Below are 24,423 nucleotides of genomic sequence, written 5' to 3'. Positions count from 1 at the left end.
GGAGAATCACAAAGGAAGAAAAAAAAACCTAGCTTATAATACCATGTCCCTAACATACAATACAGTCCTGTAAGGAAAATGGATGTGCTGCAGTCAAGAATATGCCAAGGCAGACATATGGTCCAGCATGACTCGGAAAGTTTGGAGTGCAGGTGCACAACTCCACACGTTATGTAACCATGTCATGTGAGGCTCGTTATGTAACCACTCTACTTGAGGCACATTAGGTGATCACCCACGTGAGCTCGAGCTTGGCTCAGAGCCACTATTGACTGTAAAAGCTCTAACTACCCTGCTGACATTGTACATACGGCTTGTGCCCACAGCTTGTTTGTGCCCATGGCTCGATCATGCCCAGAGAGACAGTAAAAACCATGTCGAAACTCTATGATTCCTTGAGTGTTTTTCCAGCTACCTGCCACTGGTCCACCCACTCCCCTCGGACCTCAGCTTGGGCTGAAACCTGACACTTGCCATGACAATTGGTGTCATGAACGGGATCCCAGAGTGTGTGAGCTTTTTGTCCCCGCAGCTTCCACGTCAGCCATGTGGCCACAACATGGGTTGTGGTACCCTGTGACAGCTGTGCTGTGAGGATGGGCTCCAGTGGAGACCTGAGGGGTGATAGATGGGTCCCCCCTGAGCATGGAGAAGGCACTGAAGCATCTGGAAGCACAGAACACCAAGAAGGAGTGAGCCTTTGCTGGCAGAGTTGGATGGGTGTTTTTGACTATGCTACACAACCAGTACCTGAGGGATGCAGCATGGGTAAGGGCCCTCCAGGCACAGGTGGGGTGCCTGGAGGCCCAACTACACAGCTCAGAAAAAGAATTAGATGCTGCTGTGAATGGGGCAGGCAGGGTGCCTGAAGGCCTGGCTACAGAGCTTGGAAATGGAATTAGATGCTGCTGTGAATGCAGGACTGGGTCCGTCGTCTCAGCTGGAGATCCCCACTTGGTCTAAGTCTGCACCATAAAGAAGGGGATGCTGCCTCGCCCACAGGGGGCCCCCCACACGGGAGAAAAGGAGGCCTCAATGAGTGACGTGGTCACAGATGTGGAGAGATATTTGATTTGGGCCTGGATAGACTGAGAGAAAATTGATAAGCAGCCCAATGAAGTACTCTTAACTTTGTGGAGACAGTTGTCTTCAGAGCAGCAATTCCAGAAAATGCCCAAGGGGAAGGACATTGCTGTGTGACCCAGTCCCACCCCGGTGCTTCAGCTCAAAGACTACTTGCTGCAGCCAGGTAGAAATGTAGAGCCTTTTCTCTTTGATTAGGGAACTGGCCGAGGTGCCTGGCTTGGGGGGACACTGGACGACCAGAGGCCACATGTGGAATTGCCAATCTACTGGTCCCCTACCAGTGTATAGCAAGTGCTGGGCTGGTAGACACCAGCGCAGATACATTCTGGGGGGATATTTTACATGGCTTGGCAGCTGTGCCATCTATCACCAACCTGATGGACCACTTGACAGAACTGGGACAGTACCACTATGTCGTGGACTTGGCTAATGCATTCTTTTGCAGAAAGCCAGGAAGTTTGCCTTCATGGGAGGGTGACAATGGACTTTCACAGTGTTGGTGCAGGGCTATGTGCATAGCCCTACCGTATGTCACGGTCTTGTTGGTGATATTATGCTAACCTCCGATTCTCTTGCAGATTTAGAAGCAGTAATGCTCCCCTTGTCTAGAATTAAGATGATGACCCTGAGACAGCCTTTCTAGCAGCTAAGTGGGCTATTCAACGGTCACAAGCCCTATGGGTAATTAACCAGGGGCACCCATTTAAACTCGATGTGCATGTGACCACAGATAGTTTTGGCTGGGGCCTATAGCAGCACTTGGAGCACTTGAGAACACCAGTAGGCTTTTGGTCCCAAATAAGGAAAGGAACTGAACTCCAGTATTCATTGATAGGAAAGCAGTTAGTAATTGCATATGTTGCCCTTCAGGCTCACAAGAGCGTGGCAGGACAGGCTACAGTCATCAACTTACCTGATAGTGGGACAGATGCATTCATGGATAATAACTCCCTGGACTGGGAAAGCAGTTAGCAACTGTATAGGCTGCCCTTCAGTCTCATGAGACTGTGGCAGGACAAGCTATAGTCATCGTGCAGATGACTTACCTGATACTGGATGGGTGCATTCATGGATAATAGTTAATGACCCCCTGGACTGGGATGGCACAGACATCCACTTTAGCAAAGTGGAGTGCCTACTTGGAGCAGCAGAGTACACTGAGTACAAGTCCCTTTGCAGCAGAGTTGCAAGAGGTCTTGGGACCTGTGGTCCTAATGCAAGATAAGGCCGTGGGGCCTGAGGCACCCCTAGACCCTGAGCCTTCACCATCTAAGGAAAGGCGTCCCCCCATTCCCAATGGTGCATGGTACACAGATGGGTCTAGCCGAGGTGCTGCTACTGCCTGGACCGGACCACTGTTGCAGTCCAACATAGTACTGCCACCATATGGTTGGAAACTGGGTGTGGGCATAGTAGCCAATGGGCTGAACTTACAGCAATATGAATGAAGATCACCAAGGAAGTGACACCTATGACAATCTGCACTGATAGCTGGGCAGTTTATTGAGGCTTAACCTTGTGGTTAACCTTGAGATTAACATTTGAGTTAGTGGGCTGGGGAAGGCAGACCCACCCTTAATCTGGCAGGTACCATTTAATCAGCTGCCAGCGAATGTAAAGTAGGCAGAAAAATGTGAAAACTCTACACTGGCCTAGCCTTCCAGCCTACATCTTTCTCCCATGCTGGTTGCTTCTTGCTGTTGAACACTGGACTCCAAGTTCTTCAGTTTTGAGATTCAGTCTGGCTCTCCTTGATCCTCAAGCTTACAGACAGCCTATTGTGGGATCTTGTGATCATGTAAGTTAATACTTAATAAACTCCCATATATATCCTATTAATTCTGTCCCTCTAGAGAACTCTGACTCATATAGTAGGGAAATAAAAACCTGGCTTAGTGTATAAAGCAACATTGGGGTAACATCACCATGGGGTGGTTGCCTGCTATAACCTGGAGTTGTTGTTCCCTGTATTACTGCTGTGGCCTCTGGTTACACAATTCCACCCTGTGGGTGCGTCTCCCTACTAGAAAACTCCCCTAGCCTAGGGGGTGGGATGTAAAGCCTATGTGTTGAACCTGTGTGTCTGGGGCCTGTATGCCCAGATCCTATGTATAAGGTCTATGTGTCAGACCAGCGTCCAAGGCCTATGTCTCCCTCAGCCTAGGGGATACAGTGTAAGAAAAATGGATGTGCTGCAGTCAAGAATAGGCCAAGGTAGATATCCAGTACAGCATGACTCAGCAAGTTTGGAGCACAGGCACACAACTCCACAAGTTATGTAACTATGCCATGTGAGCACATTAGGTGAGCACTCACATGAGCTGGTGCTTGGCTCGGAGCCACTATTGTCTCTAAAAGGTGTGACTACCCTGATGATGTTGTACATACGGCTTGCACCCATGGTTTGTTTGCACCCACAGCTCACTTGCACCCAGAGGGAGAGGAAAAGCCATGTTGAAACTGTCTACGATTCCTTGAGTGTTCTTCCAGCTACCTGCCACTTGTCCACTGACTCCCAATGGACCTCAGTTAGAACCTAAGAACTCCTTAAGAAATTCTCTTCTTGTGGAGATGCTGTTTCTTCACTCCTACATTAAGCATTCTTTTGTGCAGTATCCATTGATTACCTGATCTATATGAAGAATATCTACCCTCAATGAGTTGTCTGTAAAAAAAATTAGTGGCAGATTAATGTTGATATCCACCTATTGTTGCTGTTTCTCCCAACCATTGTGATTCTGTCATGGTGCTTGGCACTTAGTAGAAGCTCAGTATGTTTTTGATAACTGATGGACAATCTTTGACATTGCCCCTGAAAATTTCAGCCCACCACATGCTTAGATGGTATTAAGGAAATATATTCAGAATTTAGAATGGTGGTAGCAGTAAATCAATGTTTCACATTCATAGGGGCTACTGGCAGTAGGATGGGTTTACAGAATTTCATTTCCAGCTACAGTTTTCCTGCCTTATTTCATCTGTCAGACAAAGGGCTCACATTTGTATTCTCTCTGCAGGATGTTTTCACCTTGTCTGCATATTCATCATTAAATAGTTCAAGATCAATTGTAGAGTAGATAAATAGTGAAACAGTGAAAATCTCTTTCAGAGTTTATGGCAAATTTGAGAGCTGGGTTCTTTGATTCCAGTTATACCTGGGTTATTGTTGCTGTTTAGCGTTCCTTTGCGGTTCCCCTGTAGGTGCTGGGTGATGGATGGGGCAGGAATGCAATTTATCAAAGCATTGTGCTGGCAAACAGATTGCAAGACACTTAATGCCACTCATCAGTACCCACTTACAAACCTGTTTCTCACTCCTATTCATCTTGTTCAAGCTTCTGCCTCTACCTGAAAGGCTTCACTCACAACCACCTTCTTCATTCACTTCTGGCCATTTTAGGTTACCTCCTTCAGAAAGCCTTCCTTGGGACCTTGCAGTCCTGATGGTATCCACTGTTTCTCCCTATGACCATACCTACCATTTGAATTTGAACTTATTAAGGAAGAGAGCCTTACTATAGGGAGACAGAGGAGTCAAAGAAAGACCCACGGTTCCAGCCTGGTGACTTCTGTAGCAAGGAAGATAGACTTTTCTGTTCATTAGGGGAGAGGGAGAAAACATTTTTTCTCAGAACATGTTTGGATGGTGGCTAGACAATTATATATTGAGTTTATATATTGATCGAAAATGTATTAAGTGTCTATAAACTGCTAAGTGCTGTGAATTCGGAAATGAGTAAGCTTATAGTGACTCCCTCTTCCTTTGGAATGCCTTGTCGTCATCCTCAACTCTCCAGGCCTTCCCTGACATCCTAGGGCTTCACCTCCTCACCTCCCCCTTGCAACACAGTGCTGGCCTCTCACTTCCCTCCCCTGTTTTTAGTCTCTTTTCTCCAACCAATTTTGCAACCAGTGTTCACACTAATCTTCATAAAGGGAAAGGCTTGCTCTCGCCTTGCACTTGCACTTGCTCAAGAATCTGTAATGGCTCCCTGTTAGTTTTCTTTTTTTTCCTTAAAGGTCTTTTTGTTTTGTTTTGTGTTCTGTGTTTGTTTTTCTTAAAATGCCTTTCCTAAAATGCTTCATTGGCTGACTGCATCCAAACTATTTAACTTAAATCTACCTACTACTTTCCTTCTTGCCCCATCTACCCAACACAGATTGTTCACTCCAGTTTAGCTGGCTATTTCCCTTCTTATCCCATCAGCCTGCCCAATTCCCTCCCACTTTCCTCATTGCGCATGCCAGCATGTGGCTTTGTTCAGCTCCTCACTCAGCAGACAATGCCCTCCTCTCTATGCTGTGCCAGATTTTCTGCCTGTCCTCAAGGCTTATCCCAACTCCATCTCTTCCAGGACCTCTACCCCATCACTGCAACCCCCACTTGTCTCTTCTTTCCTCGGTTTTCTTCTGCACTATAAGCTGGTACCATGACTCCTTATGGTTCCTTAAAAGTTGCATACTCCTGAGACAACATATACTATTTCTTTCGTATTCTTCACTTTGCCTATCATATTTTATCCAGCAAACGTGCTGATGCTCATCATCTGTTAAGAAAGAAAACCACTTTGGGAGGCCGAGGCATGTGGATCACAAGGTCAGGAGATCGAGACCATCCTGGCTAACATAGCGAAACCCTGTCTCTACTAAAAAATACAAAAAATTAGCCGGGAGTGGTGGCGGGTGCCTGTAGTCTCAGCTACTTGGGAGGCTGAGGTGGGAGAATGGCGTGAACCTTGGAGGTGGAGCTTGCAGTGAACAGAGATCGTGCCATTGCATTCCAGCCTGGGTGACAGAGCGAGACTCCATCTCAAAAAAAAAAAAAAAAAAAAAAAAAAGAAAGAAAACATACCTTATTCACTATAATAGATAGGGTTGTTATAAAAGGCCAGTTTGAAAGGGTATAAAACACTGAGAAACAAGCTCTGAATTCATGTAGGAAAAATAAAATTAGGCCATGTAAAGGAAGAATCATGTATATGATAACTTTGATATACTAAAGATACTTGTCAGAGCAATTATTTTGATAATGCTATAAATAATAAGAACAGTAAACTATAACCATTATTTCAATGTAATTCAACACACATGAGAGCATTTAATGAGAATGTACCATGTGGCAGCCTTGGGACTTGGTAGAGGACCTCAAAAGGGAATAAACTATAAGCAGAAAATAACTATATCAGGTAGTTATATTTGGGTAATATCAGGTAGTTATATATGGATAATATTATAATAGTGATAGCATTTTTAAAAATTTACTTTGGCTTATAGTATATGGAATGACTCATGAAATCTGGACCTTGATAGAGGATGCAGGATTTTTGAAAGGGAGAGGTAGGACCTTATAGGGTACTGGGGATGAGAGGAAGGGTAGAATAGAGTGATAGTGCTCAGTGGAACAAATTGCATAGAATTTGAAAGTATGGATTATTTCAGACAATCATCAGTTATATGATATTTAGTTGGAACATGAGGTATTCGGAAAAGGGAAAGAGTATCAGAAAATATGGAGTGTTAGAAAGGTTCATTGGTGCCAGATTGTAAAGGCCTGAGGGTTTGAACATTTTACATAAGAAAAAAAGAAACTATTGAAAGTTCTTGAGAAAGTCCTGATTGCAAATTCTTCAAAATTTTGCAGGATAATTCTCTTTAGGAAGTCGGTGAAGTAAAAACTTGGCCTAAGGCAATGAATTTCCTTTTTGTTTGAAACGCTAGACTTCAAAGAAATATGTCAAATAAAACTGAACAGTGTTGAACATCTCAGATATCCAGGAGTTTGTTCTCTAACGTGTAGAACTTTGTTGTAATGTATAATATTTGTATGTTCTCACCATTGTCATACAAGCAAATGGCATGCTTTTGAGAATGTAGATCTCCTCAGATGTTTCCTGGCTAGTACAGGATGTATTTTCATTTGGAAGGTTGGCTGTCTGGAGCCCTAACTTGGGTTCACTTGCACCTTGCAGGGTTGAAATGATTTTAGGTGAAAGGTGACCACCATCTTTAACAGGAACAGTTCTTTCCACTTTTAGCAAGAGTGCCCACTAATGTAAAAGTAAATCAGGGAGGCTAAAATCAAAAGGAATTAATTGTCACCAACAATTCCATTTGCATTTATTTATTCATAATTAATATTTACTGGAAGTGGCAGCTTATGCTTATTTTCTCTGGATCATTAAAATGTGCTCATCTGAGCCATAAACAAAGCCAGCAATGCCCAGGAATCAACTGGAACAATTCAGTTAGTGATAATTGCATCACAGCTTCCCTGTAGCATCTCGCAAAGGTTCATTTGATTACAGTTACTAATGGCAATCCTGGCAAATGGAGGGTATTTATTAGACTAATGGTTCTTGGGTTTCTACCCTTAGACAGATTTGAGGGGGAAAGGACACTGCTCTGCAACTGCTCTCCCTCAAAAACATTTCAACACCTTGCCTAAACTGGTGAGAATACAGTAATATAATAGTGGTAAAATGGTTAGAAATTGATTTTGCCTTACGGTTCATGGAATTGACTCATGGCATCAGGGCCTTGATAGAAGATGCCGGATTTTGACAAGGAGAGAGAAAACATTGCAGGGTATTGAGGAATGAGGGAAAAGGTAGAGTAATAATGGTAAGAGAAGCAAATTGCCTGGGATTTGAAAGCATGGGATGAAATAAGCAGTTATTTATATGTCTAGAAAATGTATTATTACTGTCCAATTTTAAGCACTAATGCTTTAAACTTTAAGGAACTGGTCTTACCTGAGTCCCATAAATTATATTTTGAGAGCCATTTATCAGATAATTGATAAATGAAAACAAAATCAAACAATTCATATGAGGCAAGAAAGAGAGCTGAAGGAATGGGTAAGAGACAGTCAAGAGCATGTTTTGGAGAGTGCCAGCCCCCAAAGGCTGGGCTTGTGGTTCTTCTTAGAGATGAACAATCTTGAATCTTCTATTTCAGATTCTTGGCCGGAAACACCTTATCTTAGAGTCCCTCAAGTTCAGACCTGACCTAAGACACATGTTATTTCTCTACAACCACTGAGTCTGTTAGTGTTGTACACATATTAAATGCTCAATGGTTTGCTGAACAAATCTTCATAGATACTTCAACTTACATATTTAAGGAAAGCTGAACCTGAATGAAGAGATCTCTATGACTGGATAAGGTCCATGGTTTGTTTCCAAAAGGGGCAAAGGTTGGATGCAGCCAGAGATTCTTTGTTGATTTGTTCATAGTTATCTATTTTTTGAAGGTTGGTTTGTTTATTGTACTATGTTTTTTATAAAGCTGAACTGATTGCAAAGGTAAAATAAGAATTTCCTTTCCCAGGGCTATATTCATTCTTCCCAACTGAGGTGGAAAATTCCAGTTATAGTTTTAGCAGTACTTGAACCATCTTCTCCCTAATATAATGCTTCTAGGGAACATGGGGAAATTCTTAAGCCTGGGTAGCCAATATGAAAGATCCAGAAAGAATCAAGTATAATAAGAATGTCTGAAAGAATTTGTTCTCTCAAGCAAACTGGTCTATCAGAAGGACTAATAGCTTAGGCCTATTTTGCTCACCATTTTAGAGGGGCTACTTAATCTCCTAGTGCCTGAGCTTTCTTGTCTGTAAGATAGGAATAATAGGCCAGGCATGGTGGCTCACACCTGTAATCCCAGCACTTTGAGAGGCCGAGGGGATGGATCACTTGAGGCCAGGAGTTCCAGACCAGCCTGGCCAACATGGTAAAACCCTGTCTCTACTAAAAATACAATAATTAGTGAGGCGGGGTGGCACATGCCTGTAATCCCAGCTACTCAGGAGGGAGACTGAGGCAGAATAGCTTGAACCTGGGAGGCGGAGGTTGCAATGAACTGAGATCACACCACTGCACTCCAGCCTGGGTGACAGAGCGAGACAAAAAATAAAAATAAAATAATAATAATAATAGTAATAAAGAGTATTGTGAGGATTCAGTGAGTTACACATGTAAATACTTGGAAGAGTGTCTGGAACATAGTAAATTTTTCATTAATGCTAATTTTCATTATTTTTCTTAACCTCATTTTTTCTGAACTTGTAAAATACATTTACATAATAGCAGTCACCTCTCCTTGGGGATTTAGAAATAGTACCCACTATTTATTGAGCATTTATTATGTTCCAGTCCTCCGGCACATGTCTACTTTGATCCTCACACTAATCCTATGAGAAAGTTATTATCATCAGTTTCAGTCAAGAAACTGAGGATCAGAGAAATAACTTGGCCATACCTAATAAGCAATGGAGCAGGGATTTGAACTCCCACCCTACTGGGTTAGTTCTCTAAGATCCTAAAGAAACTGCTTTGTATCCCAACATGAAACTGAACTCAGTTAAAAATAAGCACACGGGCTAAAGACCTCTTTTCCCTGACTTATCTCTCATAGCATAGATTGCTTGGTGCCTCTCAGAGAATTTTCGCTTAACACCCTGAGATTAGTTGGCCTTGTGGCTCTGATCAGTGGAGGTCTGTTTAACTCAAGTCACATGTGGGTATTTTCACTCCAATCATAACGTCAGTTCTAAATCTGTTGGTATGTCACAAAGGCACAAGTTAAAACCCAGGAAAGAACTTGAGCTGTTACTGTTCCCAAGTAGAAACATCCTTAGCAGCTTATCTGAACAGAAGGCCAATCTAAAACCTTGGAGGTTTGCCCAGCCCCGGTTTCCTGTCTAACTGAAAGCAGAGAGCCCAGACACAGAGCCAAGAAGTTCACGCTTGTGGGATCAGCAACCTAAATTTGAGAATTTGGATCAGTAAGACCAACTGCAGCCTGCAGCCAGAGCCGTGCTGGAGTCATGGGCCCGATGGTCCCAAGAGTGCAAGGAAAAACTTATGAGATGACTAAGGTAATTGTTAGGAATGAAATCAAAATACAACTAGGCAAACCAACTTCCCAACTGGCAGAGGAGAGATAAATCTCCCTGGGATTATTTTTATAGATTATTCTGCTATCTTTGGCTTCCAGAAATGATTTTTTGCTGTGTAATGCTGGTACTGACATGTACCGAGCACTTACCACATTTGTGATACTGTGCTAAACACTTTACACACTCCAGTCATGAGTGATTACAACTCAGGTATATGGACATGATTGAAAAGACTGGTACACAGCGTCAGAATTTCCGTAGAGGGTGTCATTTTAGCAGAATCTTTACTAAAATGAGCCACCCCTGTCCTTAGAGCTATATCACCTCACCTGGCTACCCTGTTTTCTAGCACAAGATCACCTTGAGTCAAGATGTTCAGTTTTGTTGTCACTGTGCCATGGCCATGACTATGGGAATAACCCCATCTGCTTACCTTGGGAGGTGGAAACTTGACGAACCCAAGGTCCGTCCCCAGATACTTCCAGCTACTTCCCAGTGATGCCTCCTGCTCTGGCTACCCTAAACCTACAGTCAAACTGTGTCTCTCTGCAGCTGAAAACCCCCCTTAATTGCAGTAAACACGATAACATCTGTGGGAAGAAAGGGAACTATCTCTTCACATGTTGTTTTCTTAGGGGGGAAGCTTTCCTGGATAACCCACAAGAGACTTCACGTCTCATTGACCAGCATTTGATCATGTACCCATTTCTAAATCTATCAGTCACAGGAATGTGACTGCCATGTTTATCTTGGACTAATTGGGATCTGTCCCTAAGCCAGGGATAGGGTCAACTTCCCCAGAATCAAGTGAGTAGAGGTAGATCCCCGAATAAATCAGAGTTAAGAAGGAAGGGCTGGTGAGATTAGACACGGTAGAGCAGCCATCAGTGTCCGACGCAGGCCTCCGTATTTCACACAGATAGTTTCCCTCTCTCCCACCTCATGCCCCAGATGAAGTCTTATTTTTCCTTAAGTATTGCTACTCTAGGTCTGGGTCTTGCTGTTCCCCCAAAAGAAATATCCCTCTTCATATTCCCAACCACTCTCGTAGCTACCTTTATTACAACATTTACATATTTTTTCACACCTATCTTCTTTTACACATCTCTCCTAGTTAGACTATGAGATCATAGAGACCATGTGTTATTCATTTTTTAAATTTCCAGTACCTAGCATAATTCCTGGCATAAAGCAGGTGCCCAATAAATGTTGGATTGATATGATTTGTTAATTTAGTTTATGAAAGTCTATTTCAGCATTACTTAGAATTGGATAGAACAAGTTTGGTTTTAAAAGTGGCAGAAAAAGGCGGATGATAATATTGTTCATAATCAATTTTTAACCTGCCTAATTCAAAAAAAAAGGATGTAAGGGAGCAGGGGTGCTGTGTGTAATGTGCTGTGCTTAATGTTGCTTTTCTTTTATTTCCCACAGCACACAGGACACGGTGGGGATGCAGCAACTTGGACCTCATCTGCCTGTGCTCTAATTCAAAGACAAATATGTTTCCCAACTTGCCCAAGGCTCTGGCAGGGAAAACCAGATCCCCAAACTCAGGTCGTTCTAGTGCAGCAATAACCAGCTGGGTTTTCAGCAACTTGGATGGAGCCATCTGTTTTCCCAGCCCACATAAAAATATGCACAAGAAGGGTGCAAATCAGCAAGTCCACAGCTTCCAGAGGCCCCAGCTGGGATGCGCCCTCCCTTTGCGGACTAATGAAAGGTAAATCCAGTGTCAAAAGACAGAGGGCCAGCAGCAAGACTAAGGAGCTAAGTGAGTCCAGACTGGTCCCTTTTCTGCCTTTGCCTGAAATAGAGCCCATCTGGCTCCCTGGCCACTGTGCTTGTGTGAAGGGCACTGCAGTGCATGCTGAGTGCCCGGAAAATTACCAGAGGTCTCCCGCCTCTCTCTCTGGGGGCACCAGGAACTGGCCACATAGAAACTCTCTTCTCTGATGCTCTGTGTTCCTCTGACTCCCTGGTCAACCCTTAAGCTTTCACATAATGAGCCTGCTGAGCCCAGGTGGTCAGGAATAGAGGGGCTTTTTGTGTCTTGGTCTTAGAGAAGGGAGCCCCTCAGATTTTCCCACATACTCCCCCTTCCTTTCCTACCACTCCACATCACAGAAGGGAATTTAGAGTCGTCTTGGCTCTCCGGCTAAGACAGAGGACAGTAGATTCCACATGAAAAGCCAAATTAAATGGGGGTGCTGTTACCCAGCCACCCAGGTGCAGATGGCTTTTGGCAGCCCAGTACTGGGCGGTGATTGAGAAGAGTCTGTCTCAAAGTCATTACAGTTAATTGTCACAGAGTTACAGACTCATCTGCAGGCAAAGAGCCAGCTCAAAATCCCCAGGGAATTTTCAGATGGATTAATAAACAAAATGGCATATGTGTAAAGCAGCTGATTCTCTACAAAGAAATGATAGTATTATTTCTTTACTCTTCATTCCTGGACCGAGGAATATTTTACAGTCTCTTTCACATCTTGAAAGGCATTTGTCCAATAGGGATCTGAGTCAGGGGAAAGTATTTTCTTCCTTGTTTTTATCTAGTAGCACAGACACTTTCACCATGGGGTTAGTGCATTTTTCATGGCTCCTGGTTCATCTCAGAAAAATGCACATCAACCCGGCCATCCTGTTGACTAAGTGGCATTCACTAAGCCAATATTCCACATAGAAGCACTGATGCGGTCTTAACAATGGTAGAGTAAATGGCATCACCACCTGTCTACATACGTAAAACAGGTGCACAGTTGGGAGCTGGAGCCATAGCCTCATTGATATCATAGACAGAAACAGGATCTGTTCAATATCACTGGTACTGAGGAGAAAAGCAGCACAGTACTGGATCCTGCACATCACTTCCTTTTCCAGTTTCTTCTTTGATTTTTCTGCTAAGGTTTATATGATCACTCCTGAGAAGCAGGAATTGCCTCAGAAAGTTATCCTGCTCTTTGGCATAACTGTCCTGCTGGCTCACCCTGCCCCACAAACTCTGCCAGCCCGGTGTAAGGAAGAGAGCTGAGCATCTGCTAAAGTCCCTCCATCACCAGTGATCTGTGCCTGAATTTGTCTTTCCTTGCTGCTTGTAAATTTCATTTCCTCCAAGCCTTCTCTATATTACATAGCCCAGAGAAGTACTGGTTAATGAAAAAATGAAAAGCTTGACTTTACAAATGAAGAGGAAAATGCACTCTTTAAAAAAAAAAAAAAGTTGCAGCTAAGTGAACTTATATGTGTGCAAGAAAATTGTTTTGAGCTAATAATTACATTACGTTACCGTGTTTTGAATAATAATTACATTACGTTACCGTGTTACTGTCTGAAGATATTCGTATTTTGCTTTTTTTTTTTTTTTTTTTTTTTTTTTGACAGAGTGTTGTTCAGTTGCCCAGGCTGGAGTGCAGTGGCACAATCTTGGCCTCAAGCAATTCTCCTGCCTCAGCCTTCCAAGTAGCTGGGATTACAGGCATGCACCACCATGCCCAGCTAATTTTTGTATTTTTAGTAGAGGGGTTTCACCTTGTTGGCCCAGCTGGTCTTGAACTCCTGACCTCAGGTGATCCACTGCCTCGGCCTCCCAGAGTTCTGGGATTACAGATGTGAGCCACTGCGCCTGGCCTTATTTTGCTTTTTAGTGCTATTTCCTGTTTAAATTTCTCAGTGTGACTCAAGAGTCTATCATACTGAGTTCATGCTTCCAGTATTTAAAACTGCATGAAAACAATGCAGAAAATAATTTGCTAGCATTGACTTGCTCCCAGAACTTAAACTGATCAAGTAGGACCTCTGAGGAATAATACTTTTTAGCAGGGGTTGGCAAACTTTTTCTGTAAAAGGCCAGAGTGTAAATGTTGTAGGTTTTGTGAGCCATACAGCCTCTGTTGCTGATACTCAATTCAGTCCTTGTAACACAAAAGCAGTCATAGACAACGCATAAAGAAATGGTGTGTCTGTGTTCCAGCAAAACTTTATTTATAAAAACAAGTTGCAGATTATATTTGACTCACAATTTATTGATCTCTGCTTTGTAGTAAAGCCCTGATAAATTTTCTTCTTGGGTTAAGCAGTGAGTGGGAACTTGCCACATTAGAGTCATTTTGGGGAGATGGCACATCCCCACATGAGAGCCAGCATGGAATAATTTGGTTTATTTCTCCTACTTTTTAACAGTAAGTGACAATTTTGCAGCTATTTTCAGCTTACAAGGAACATATTAACCACTAGAACTTCCAATTCCATGAGATAATACCAGCATAATGCAGATTATTCCTTATACTAGGCTTCCAGTTTCTGGGAATAGCAGGTACATTATCCTACTGAAATGCTGAATATAATACAAAAAGCATCTACCTTAAAGCATCTAGGAGCTAACAAGATAGAAAGGAATTACCTGACCTAAATTGGAGGAAAATATTAAGGAATTACATGAACAACTTTTGCCCTGATAAATTTGCTGATCCTGCAAAACTGAACTTCCTTTTGATGTTTTCATGGGATGCTCAGTATTTAAAGCCAAAGGCTACATAAGTCTGAAAGTCTACTAAGAAATTGTCCATACAATAAACTTGAACCTCAAAGGACCAACCCCAGGAGTAAAAAGAAGTGACACAGCCTTCCTGCATATAAGCAGGTGGCTTTCACATTCTCTGGTGGGTCAAGGACTCTCAAGCCTTGAATTTGGCTTAAGTGGTAGTTCCTCCAGACATCTTTCAGAAGCAAATATAAATTCTTTCTGAAGGAAGCCAACTTCAGTTCATCCTAGGCCTGAAGTACCCCTACAAATGATTTTGTAAACACAAGGAACAATCATATATTAATAGAATTTTTTAATAAAAGAGGTACATAAGTAAACAAAACACCATGATGTCACCTAAATTTGAAGATATAATGGCTGCCATTTTTTCAAAACTGATGAAAGATGTCAGAGAAGTACTAAAAACCCCAAGTGGGATAAATACAAAGGAAATCACAATTAGGCTCAAACAAATTTCCAAATACTTCAGCTACTAGAATTATCATATACAAGTTATAGAGCAAGAATGTTTATGATTCTTAAGGAAAAAATCAAGATCAGCTTAGTAGCAGAAAACCATAATATAATCACAGAGTAGATTTTTCTTTGAAGAACCAATAGAACATCTACAAAGGCAAAATAGAACAATCAAAAAATTTTAAATTTAATAAATATTTTTAGTAGCAGATTAGACACACCAAAAGAGAGAATTAGATATCAGTAGCCCAATTTTTGGAGAAGAGGTGTTCAATATTTCACAATTAGCAAGTACCTAATAAATGATAAGTTAACTTCCTTGGACCTAAAATTCCACAGACTTCTCAATGCATGTCCAACTTTGTGGTTAATATGTGTTTATATTGCTAAGGATAAGAGGAAAATGTATCTTCTTTTTTCAATTTTCAATCCAGTTTTGGTGCTACATTCTGCCTCTTAACTATAAGCTCTTCAAGTAACCAGGACATTGATACCTTTGTCCTGTTTAGGATTTTGGTCTTATGGTCAAATTCACTTGATCTGCCGTGGCTGAATTCAAGTTTTTACCTTCAGTTTCAGTTTGTTCTAACCTCTTTTTAACTAATTTCACTTTGGCTGAGTTCTGCCCAGATGCCTTCACAAGAACCCCGAGGGTTGGCTTGACAAATTCAATAGGATTTTCGTTGTTTCCTATAATAGACAATATGACACTAATTTCAATTATACTTCCCCTCTTAATTTTGTTATGATTTTCATGAATCTAAATTCTCTCTTTATCTTAAGCCCCATAAGGCAGTAACTGCATTAGATTTACCATTTTCTTTCTCTGTTGCTCTTCATTCCCTCTTGGATTGCTAGGATAACTTTCCTTCTGTCCAAAGAATTCCTTTAAGCATTTATTTTATTGTGGGTCCCCTGGTGATGAATTCTGGTTTGGCTTATCGCTACAGATGCATATTTCATTTTCACATCAGTGATGTTTTCCCTGAATAAACAACTCTAGGTTGGAATTTTTGTTTTTCATGTTTCCTTTTGCCACTTTAAAGATGTCATTGCATTGCCTTCTGGTTTCTATTTCTGTTTGGAAAAAGTAGCTGTCAGTCTTGCTGATATTCCTTTAAGGATAATGTGTCTTTTTCCTTTGGTGCTTTTAAGATTGTAGTTTGCAGAAATTTTATAATCATGAACCTAGTTGTGATTTCCTTTGTATTTGTCCCACTTGGGGTTTGTGGTACTTCTCTGATATCTTCCATCAGTTTTGAAAAAATCGCAGCCATTGTATCTTCAAATATTGCTTCTGCATTATTATCTCTCTCCTTATCTTCTATACCTCCAATTATATGTATGTTAGACTTTTTCTCTGTGTTCTGTATAGCACTCATGATGCTATTTCTGCATTTTTTGGTCTTTTTGCTCAACGAAGTTCAATTTTAATATTTTAACTGAAGTATTTTCTAGTTCACAAACCCCGATTTTTGTTATGTCTAATAAGTGGTTTGGTCATAATTTCAGTTGTCTCATTCTTTGGTTCTAGAAGTTTCATTTGATACTTTTATTTTATTACTATTATCTATTATTTTTGTAGCTACATAGTAGGTGTATATATTTACAGGGTACATGAGATATTTTGAAACAGGCATGCAATGTGAAATAAGCACATCAAAGAGAATGCGGTAGCCATCCCTTTAAGCATTTATCCTTTGAGTTACAAACAATCCAATTACACTCTTTAAGTTATTTTAAATTATACAGTTAAGTTATTATTGACTATAGTCACCCTATCATGCTATCAAATAGTAGGTCTTATTCATTCTTTCTAACTATATTTTTTGTACCCATTAACCATCCACATCTCTTCCCTCCCCTCCCACCATCCTTCCCAGCCTCTGGTAACCATTCTTCTACTCTCTATGTCCATAACTTCAATTGTTTTCATTTTTAGATCCCACAGATTAGTGAGAACATGTGATGTCTGTCTTTCTGTACCTGGCTTATTTCACTTAACATAATGATCTTAATGATCTTTAGTTCCATCCATGTTGTTGCAAATGACAGGATCTCATTCTTTTTATGGCTGAATGGTACTCCATTGTGTATATGTACCACATTTTCTTTATCCATTGATCTGTTGATGGACACTTAGGTTGCTTCCAAATCTTAGCTATTGTAAATAGTGCTGCAACAAACATAGGAGTGTAGACATCTTTTCAATATACTGATTTCCTCTGAGTATATACCCAGGAGTGGGATTGCTGGATTCCACTGGTAGCTCAATTTTTAGTTTTTTTGAGGAAACTCTAAACTATTCTCCATGGTTGTTGTACTAATTTACATTTCCACTAACAGTGTTTGAGGGTTCTCTTTTCTCCACATCCTCGCCAGCCTTTGTTATTGCCTGTCTTTTGAAATATAAGCCATTTTAACTGGGGTGAGATAAATCTCATTGTAGTTTTTCATTTGCATTTCTCTGACAATCAGTGACGTTGAGCACCTTTTGATATGCCTGTTGTCATTTGTATGTCTTCTTTTGAGAAATGTCTTTTCAAATCTTTTGCCCATTTTTGATTGGATTATTAGATTTTTTTATAGAGTTGCTTGAGCTCTTTTTATATTCCAGTTATTAATCCCTTGTCAGAGTTTGCAAATATTTTCTCCCATTCTGTGCAGTCTCTTCACTTTGTTGATTACTTGCTTTGCTGTGCAAAAGGTTTTTAACTTGATGTGATCCTATTTATCCATGTTTGCTTTGGTCACCTGTGCCTGTGGGTATTACTTAAGGAATCTTTGCCCAGTCCAACATCCTAGAGAGTTTCCCTTGTGTTTTCTTTTAGTTGTTGCATAGTTTTAGGTCTTAGATTTAGGTCTTTAATCTATTTTGGTTTTATTTTTGTATACGGTTAGAAATAGGGGTCTAGTTTCATTCATCTGTATATGGGGATCCAGTTTTCCCAACACCATTTATTGAAGAGACTGTCTTTTTCCCAGTGTATGTTCTTGACACCTATGTCAAAAATGAGTTTACTGTAGGTATGTGAATTTATTTCTGGGTATTCTATTGTGTTCCATTGGTCTTTGTGACTGTTCTTATGCCAGTACCATGCTGTTGTGGTTACTAAGGCTCTGTGATATGATTCGAAGTTATGTGATTCCTCCAGATTTGTTCTTTTTACTTAGAATAGCTTTGGCTATTCTGGGTCTTTTGTGGTTTCATATAAATATTAGGATATTTTTTTCTATTTTTGTGAAGAATGTCATTGGTATTTTGATAGGAATTTCATTGAATTTGTGGAATTGCTTTGGATGGTATGGACATTTTAACAGTATTGATTCTTCCAGTCCATGAACATGGGATATCTCTCCTTTTTGTGTGTGTTATCTTCAATTTCTTTCATCAATGTTTTAGTTTTTATTATAGAAATCTTTCACTTTTTTGGTGAATTTAATTTCTAGGATTTAATTTTATTAGCATCTGTTATAAGTGGGATTACTTTCTTGATTTCTTTTCAGAATATGTGCTATATTTTCAGAATATATGCATATTTTCTATATGCTCTATCAGTAGCATATAGAAATGCTACTGATCTTTGCATATTGATTTTGTGCCCTGCAATATTACTGAATTTGTTTATTGGTTCTAATAGGTTTTTTTTTTTTTTGGTGGAGTCTTTGGATTTTTCCAGATATAAGATCATATTATTTGCAAACAAGGATAATTTGACTTCTTCCTTTGCAATTTAGATGCCTTTCATTTTTTTCTCTTGTCTGATTGCTCTAAATAGGACTTCAGTACTATGGTGAATAACAGTGGTGAAAGTGGGCATCCTTGTTGTGTTTCAGATCTTAGAGGAAAGAATTTCAGTTTTCTCCATTCAGTATGGTACTAGCTGTGGGTCTGTTTTATATTGCTTTTATTATGTTGAGGTATTTTACTTCAATACCCAGTTTGTTTAGTGTTTTTATCATGAAGGGATGTTGAATTTTATCAAATTTTTTTCAGCATCAATTGAAATGACCATATGGTTTTTGTCTTTTATTCTGTTGATATGATGTATCACATTGATTGATTTGCATATGTTGAACCATCCTTGCATCCCAAGGATAAATCCCACTCAGTCGTGATGAATGATCTTTTTAATGTATTACTGCATTTGATTTGCTAGTATTTTGCTGAGGATTTATGCATCAGTGTTCACCGGGGATATTAGCATTTAGTTTTCTTCTTTGATGTGTCTTTATCTGCTTTTGGTATCAGGATAATACTGGCATCATAGAATGGGTTTGGAAGTATTCCTTCTTCATTTTTTGAAAAGTTAGAGTAGGATTGGTATTAGTTCTTCTTTAAATGTTTGGTAGAATTCAGCGGTGAAGCCATCAGATCCCAGGTTTTTATTTACTGGTAGGCTTTATATTAGAGCTTCTATCTTGTTACTTTTATTGGCCTATTTAGGTTTTGAATTTCTTCCTGGTTCAGTCTTGGTAGGTTGCATGTATCTAAGAATTTGTTCATTTATTTTCAATTTTCTAATTTATTGACATATAGTTGCTCATAGTAGCCACTAATGATCCTTTGAATTTCTGCAGTATCAGTTGTAGTGTCTCTGTTTTCATTTCTGGTTTTATTTATTTGAATTTTCTCTCTTTTTTTCTTAGTCTGGCTAAAGGTTTGTCAATCCTTGATTGTATATCTAGAAAACCCCATTGTCTCAGCCCAAAATCTCCTTAAGCTGATTAGCAACTTCAGCAAAGTCTCAGGATACAAAATTAATGTACAAAAATCACAAGCATTCTTGTACACCAATAACAGACAAACAGAGAGCCAAATCATGAGTGAACTCCCATTCACAATTGCTTCAAAGAGAATAAAATACCTAGGAATCCAACTTACAAGGGATGTGAAGGACCTCTTCAAGGAGAACTACAAACCACTGCTCAATGAAATAAAAGAGGATACAAACAAATGGAAGAACATTCCATGCTCATGGGTTGGAAGAATCAATATCGTGAAAATGGCCATACTGCCCAAGGTAATTTATAGATTCAATGCCATCCCCATCAAGCTACCAATGACTTTCTTCACAGAATTGGAAAAAACTACTTTAAAGTTCATATGGAACCAAAAAAGAGCCCGCATTGCCAAGTCAATCCTAAGCCAAAAGAACAAAGCTGGAGGCATCACGCTACCTGACTTTAAACTATACTACAAGGCTACAGTAACCAAAACAGCATGGTACTGGTACCACAACAGAGACATAGATCAATGGAACAGAACAGAACCCTCAGAAATGATGCCGCATAGCTACAACTATCTGATCTTTGACAAACCTGACAAAAACAAGAAATGGGGAAAGGATTCCCTATTTAATAAATGGTGCTGGGAAAACTGGCTAGCCATATGTAGAAAGCTGCAACTGGATCCCTTCCTTACACCTTATACAAAAATTAATTCAAGATGGATTAAAGACTTATATGTTAGACCTAAAACCATTAAAATCCTACAAGAAAACCTAGGCAATACCATTCAGGACATAGGCGTGGGCAAGGACTTCATGTCTAAAACACCAAAAGCAATGGCAACAAAAGCCAAAATCGACAAATGGGATCTCATTAAACTAAAGAGCTTCTGCACAGCAAAAGAAACTATCATCAGAGTGAACAGGCAACCTACACAATGGGAGAAAATTTTTGCAACCTACTCATCTGACAAAGGGCTAATATCCAGAATCTACAATGAACTCAAACAAATTTACAAGAAAAAAACAAACAACCCCATCAAAAAGTGGGCAGAGGACATGAACAGACACTTCTCAAAAGAAGACATTTATGCAGCCAAAAAACACATGAAGAAATGCTCATCATCACTGGCCATCAGAGAAATGCAAATCAAAACCACAGTGAGATACCATCTCACACCAGTTAGAATGGCCATCATTAAAAAAGCAGGAAACAACAGGTGCTGGAGAGGATGTGGAGAAATAGGAACACTTTTACACTGTTGGTGGGACTGTAAACTAGTTCAACCATTGTGGAAGTCAGTGTGGCGATTCCTCAGGGATCTCGAACTAGAAATACCATTTGACCCAGCCATCCCATTACTGGGTATATACCCAAAGGACTATAAATCATGCTGCTATAAAGACACATGCACACGTATGTTTATTGCGGCACTATTCACAATAGCAAAGAGTTGGAACCAACCCAAATGTCCAACAACGATAGACTGGATTAAGAAAATGTGGCACATATACACCATGGAATACTATGCAGCCATAAAAAATGATGAGTTCGTGTCCTTTGTAGGGACATGGATGAAACTGGAAAACATCATTCTCAGTAAACTATTGCAAGGACAAAAAACCAAACACCGCATGTTCTCACTCATAGGTGGGAATTGAACAATGAGAACTCATGGACACAGGAAGGGGAACATCACGCTCTGGGGACTGTTGTGGGGTGGGGGGAGGGGGGAGGGACAGCATTAGGAGATACACCTAATGCTAAATGACGAGTTAATGGGTGCGGGAAATCAACATGGCACATGGATACATATGTAACAAACCTGCACATTGTGCACATGTACCCTAAAACCCTAAAGTATAATAAAAAAAAAAAAAAAAAAAAAAGTTTGTCAATCTTGTTTAACTTTTCAAAAAACCAACTTTTTGTTTCATCAATCTTTTGTATTTTTTAATTTCAATTTCATTTATTTTTGCTCTGATTTTATTATTTATTTTCTTCTACTAGTTTTTGGTTTGCTTTGCTCTTGCTTTTCTAGTTTTTAAAGATGCATCATTAGATTATTCATTTGAAGTTTTTCCTCTTTTTTGATGTAGGAATTTACAGCTATAAACTTCCATCTTAGTACTGCTTTTGCTGTATCCCATAGGTTTTGGTATGTTATGTTTCCATTATTATTTGTTTCAAGAAATTTTTCAATTTCCTTCTTAATTTCTTTATTGACCTACTGGTCATTCAGGAGAATATTTTTAAATTTTTATGTATTTGTGTAGTTTCCAAAATTCGTCTTGTTATTAATTTCTAGTTTCATTCCATTGTGGTCAGAGAAGATGTTTGATATTATTTTGATTTGTTTTAATGTTTTAAGACTTGTTTTGTGATTTAATATATGGTCTATCCTTGAGAATGATCCATGTGCTGAGGAAAGGAATGTGTATTCTGCAGCTCTTAGCTGAAATGTTCTGTAAATATCTATTAGATCCATTTGGTCTATAGTACAGATTAAGAATGATGTTTCTTTTTTAATTTTCTGTCTGGAAGATCTATCCAATGCTGAAAGTGTGGTGCTGACATCTCCAGCTATTATTGTATTGGTGCCTATCTTTCTCATTAGCACTAATAACATTTTATTTATATATTTGAGTGCTCCAATGCTGGGTGCATATATATTTATAATTGTTATATCATCTTGCTGAAGTGACCCCTTTATCATTATACAGTGACCTTCGTTGTCTCTTCTTACAGGGTTTTTGTCTTAAAATCTATTTTATCTGATATAAGTATAGCAACTCTTGCTCTTTTTTTGTTTTTATTTGCATGGAATATCTTTTTTCATCCTTTTGTTTTCAGTCTATGTGTGTATTTATAGGTGAAGTGTATTTCTTGTAGGCAACAGCTCAATGGATATTGTTTTTTCATCCATTCAGCCAGTCTCTGTCTTTCGATTGGAGAATTTAGTCCATTTACATTCAATGTTATTATTGATAATTAAGGACTTACTCCTACCATTTTAGTATTTGTTTTCTGGTGTTTTTATGGTCTTCTCTTTCATCTTTCCTTCCTGTCTTCCTCTAATGAAGGTAATTTTCTCTGGGGATGTGATTTCATTTCTTACTTTTTATTTTTTGTGTATCCATTGTATGTTTTTTGGTTTAAGATTATCATGAGATTTGCAAATACTATCTTATAAGCCATTATTTTAACCTGATAACAACTGGACACTATTTGCATAAACAAACAAACAAGCAAAAAGAAAAGTAATAAAAACTGTATGCCTTAATTTCATCCAACTGCTTTTAACTTTTTGTTGTTTCTATTTATATCTTTCTGTACAGAGTATGTCTTGAAAAGTTGTTGTAGTTATCATATTTGATTAGTTCATTGTTTAGTCTTTCTACTTAGGATAAGAGTAGTTTACACAACACAGTTAAAGTGTTATAATATTCTGTGTTTTTCTGTGTACTTACTATTACCAGTGAGTTTTGTTTCTTCTGGTGATTATTGCTTCTTAATGTCCTTTATTTTCTGATTGAAGTACTCTCATTAATATTTCTTGTAGAACAGGTCTAGTATTGATAAAATCATCTCTCAAATTTTTGTCCAAGAAAGCCTTTATTTCTCCTTCACATTTGAAGGATATTTTCATCAGGTATACTATTCTAGGGTAGAAGTTTTTTTTTTCTCCAGCACTTTAAAAATGTCATGCCACTCTTTCATGGACTGTAAGGTTTCCACTGAAAAGTCTGCTGCCAGACATATTGGAGCTCCATTGTATGTTATTTTTTGTTTTTTCTTGCTGCTTTTAGGATCCTTTTTTATCTTTGACCTTTGAGAGTTTGAATATTAAATGCCTTCAGGAAGTCTTCTTTGGGTTAATTCTGCTTGGTGTTCTATAACCTTCTTGTACTTGGATATTGATATCTTACTCTAGGTTTGGGACATTCTGTTATCATCTCCTTGAATAAACTTTTTACCCTTATCTCTTTGAGGCCAATAATTCTTAGGTTTGCCCTTTTGAGGCTATTTTCTAGATCCTATAGGCATGTTTTCATTGTTTTTTATTCTTTTTTCTTTTTCTTTTTCTTTTTTTTTTTTTTGAGACAGTGTCTTGCTCTGTTGCCCAGGATGGAGTGCAGTGACATGTTCTCAGCTCACTGCAACCTGAGCCTCCTGGGTTCAAGTGATTCTCCTGCCTTAGCCTCCCTCCTGAGTAGCTGGGATTACAGGCACTTGCCACCGTGTCTAGATAATTTTTTTTTATTTTTAGTAGAGATGGGGTTTCATCATGTTGACCAGGCTGGTCTCAAACTCTTGAGCTCAGGTGATCCACCCACCTCGGCCTCCCAAAGTGCTGGGATTACAGGCATGAGCCAACATACCCAGCGTTTTATTATTTTTTCTTTTGTCTCTTCTGACTGTGTATTTTCCAATAGACTGTCTCCAAGCTCACTGAATCTTTTTCTTTTTTTCTTTTCTTTTCTTTTTTTTTTTTGAGACGGAGATTCACCCTCTTTACCCAGGCTGGAGTGCAATGGCACGATCTCAGCTAACTGCAATCTCTGCCTCCTGGGTTCAAGTGATACTCCTGTCTCAGCCTCCTGAGTAGCTGGGATTACAGGCACCCACCACCACACCCGGCTAACTTTTGTATTTTTAGTAGAGACAGAGTTTCACCATGTTGGTCAGGCTGGTCTCAAACTCCTGA

At 39.6% G+C, this 24,423-nt stretch overlaps 1 long non-coding RNA gene across 5 annotated transcripts in view; it reads left to right on the top strand.

Annotated features, from left to right (window-relative positions):
- LOC129458599 (uncharacterized) overlaps nt 1-24,423 on the top strand; it is a 182,269-nt gene that overhangs the window by 85,094 nt on the left and 72,752 nt on the right. For 4 of the 5 annotated variants that reach the window (XR_008649681.2, XR_008649679.2, XR_008649678.2 and 1 more), the window contains one exon: nt 11,420-11,708. This is a non-coding gene — a long non-coding RNA (uncharacterized lncRNA). Of the gene's footprint in view, nt 1-532; nt 769-8,043; nt 8,125-11,419; nt 11,709-24,423 lie in introns of those variants that run through there. The other variant, XR_008649682.2, reaches the window with a different exon arrangement.

The sequence above is a fragment of the Symphalangus syndactylus genome, chromosome 19 (assembly GCF_028878055.3).
Source record: "Symphalangus syndactylus isolate Jambi chromosome 19, NHGRI_mSymSyn1-v2.1_pri, whole genome shotgun sequence".
NCBI lineage: Eukaryota > Metazoa > Chordata > Mammalia > Primates > Hylobatidae > Symphalangus > Symphalangus syndactylus.
Note: the sequence above shows the minus strand (reverse complement) of the source record. Positions and strands in the feature narration are given on the sequence as shown.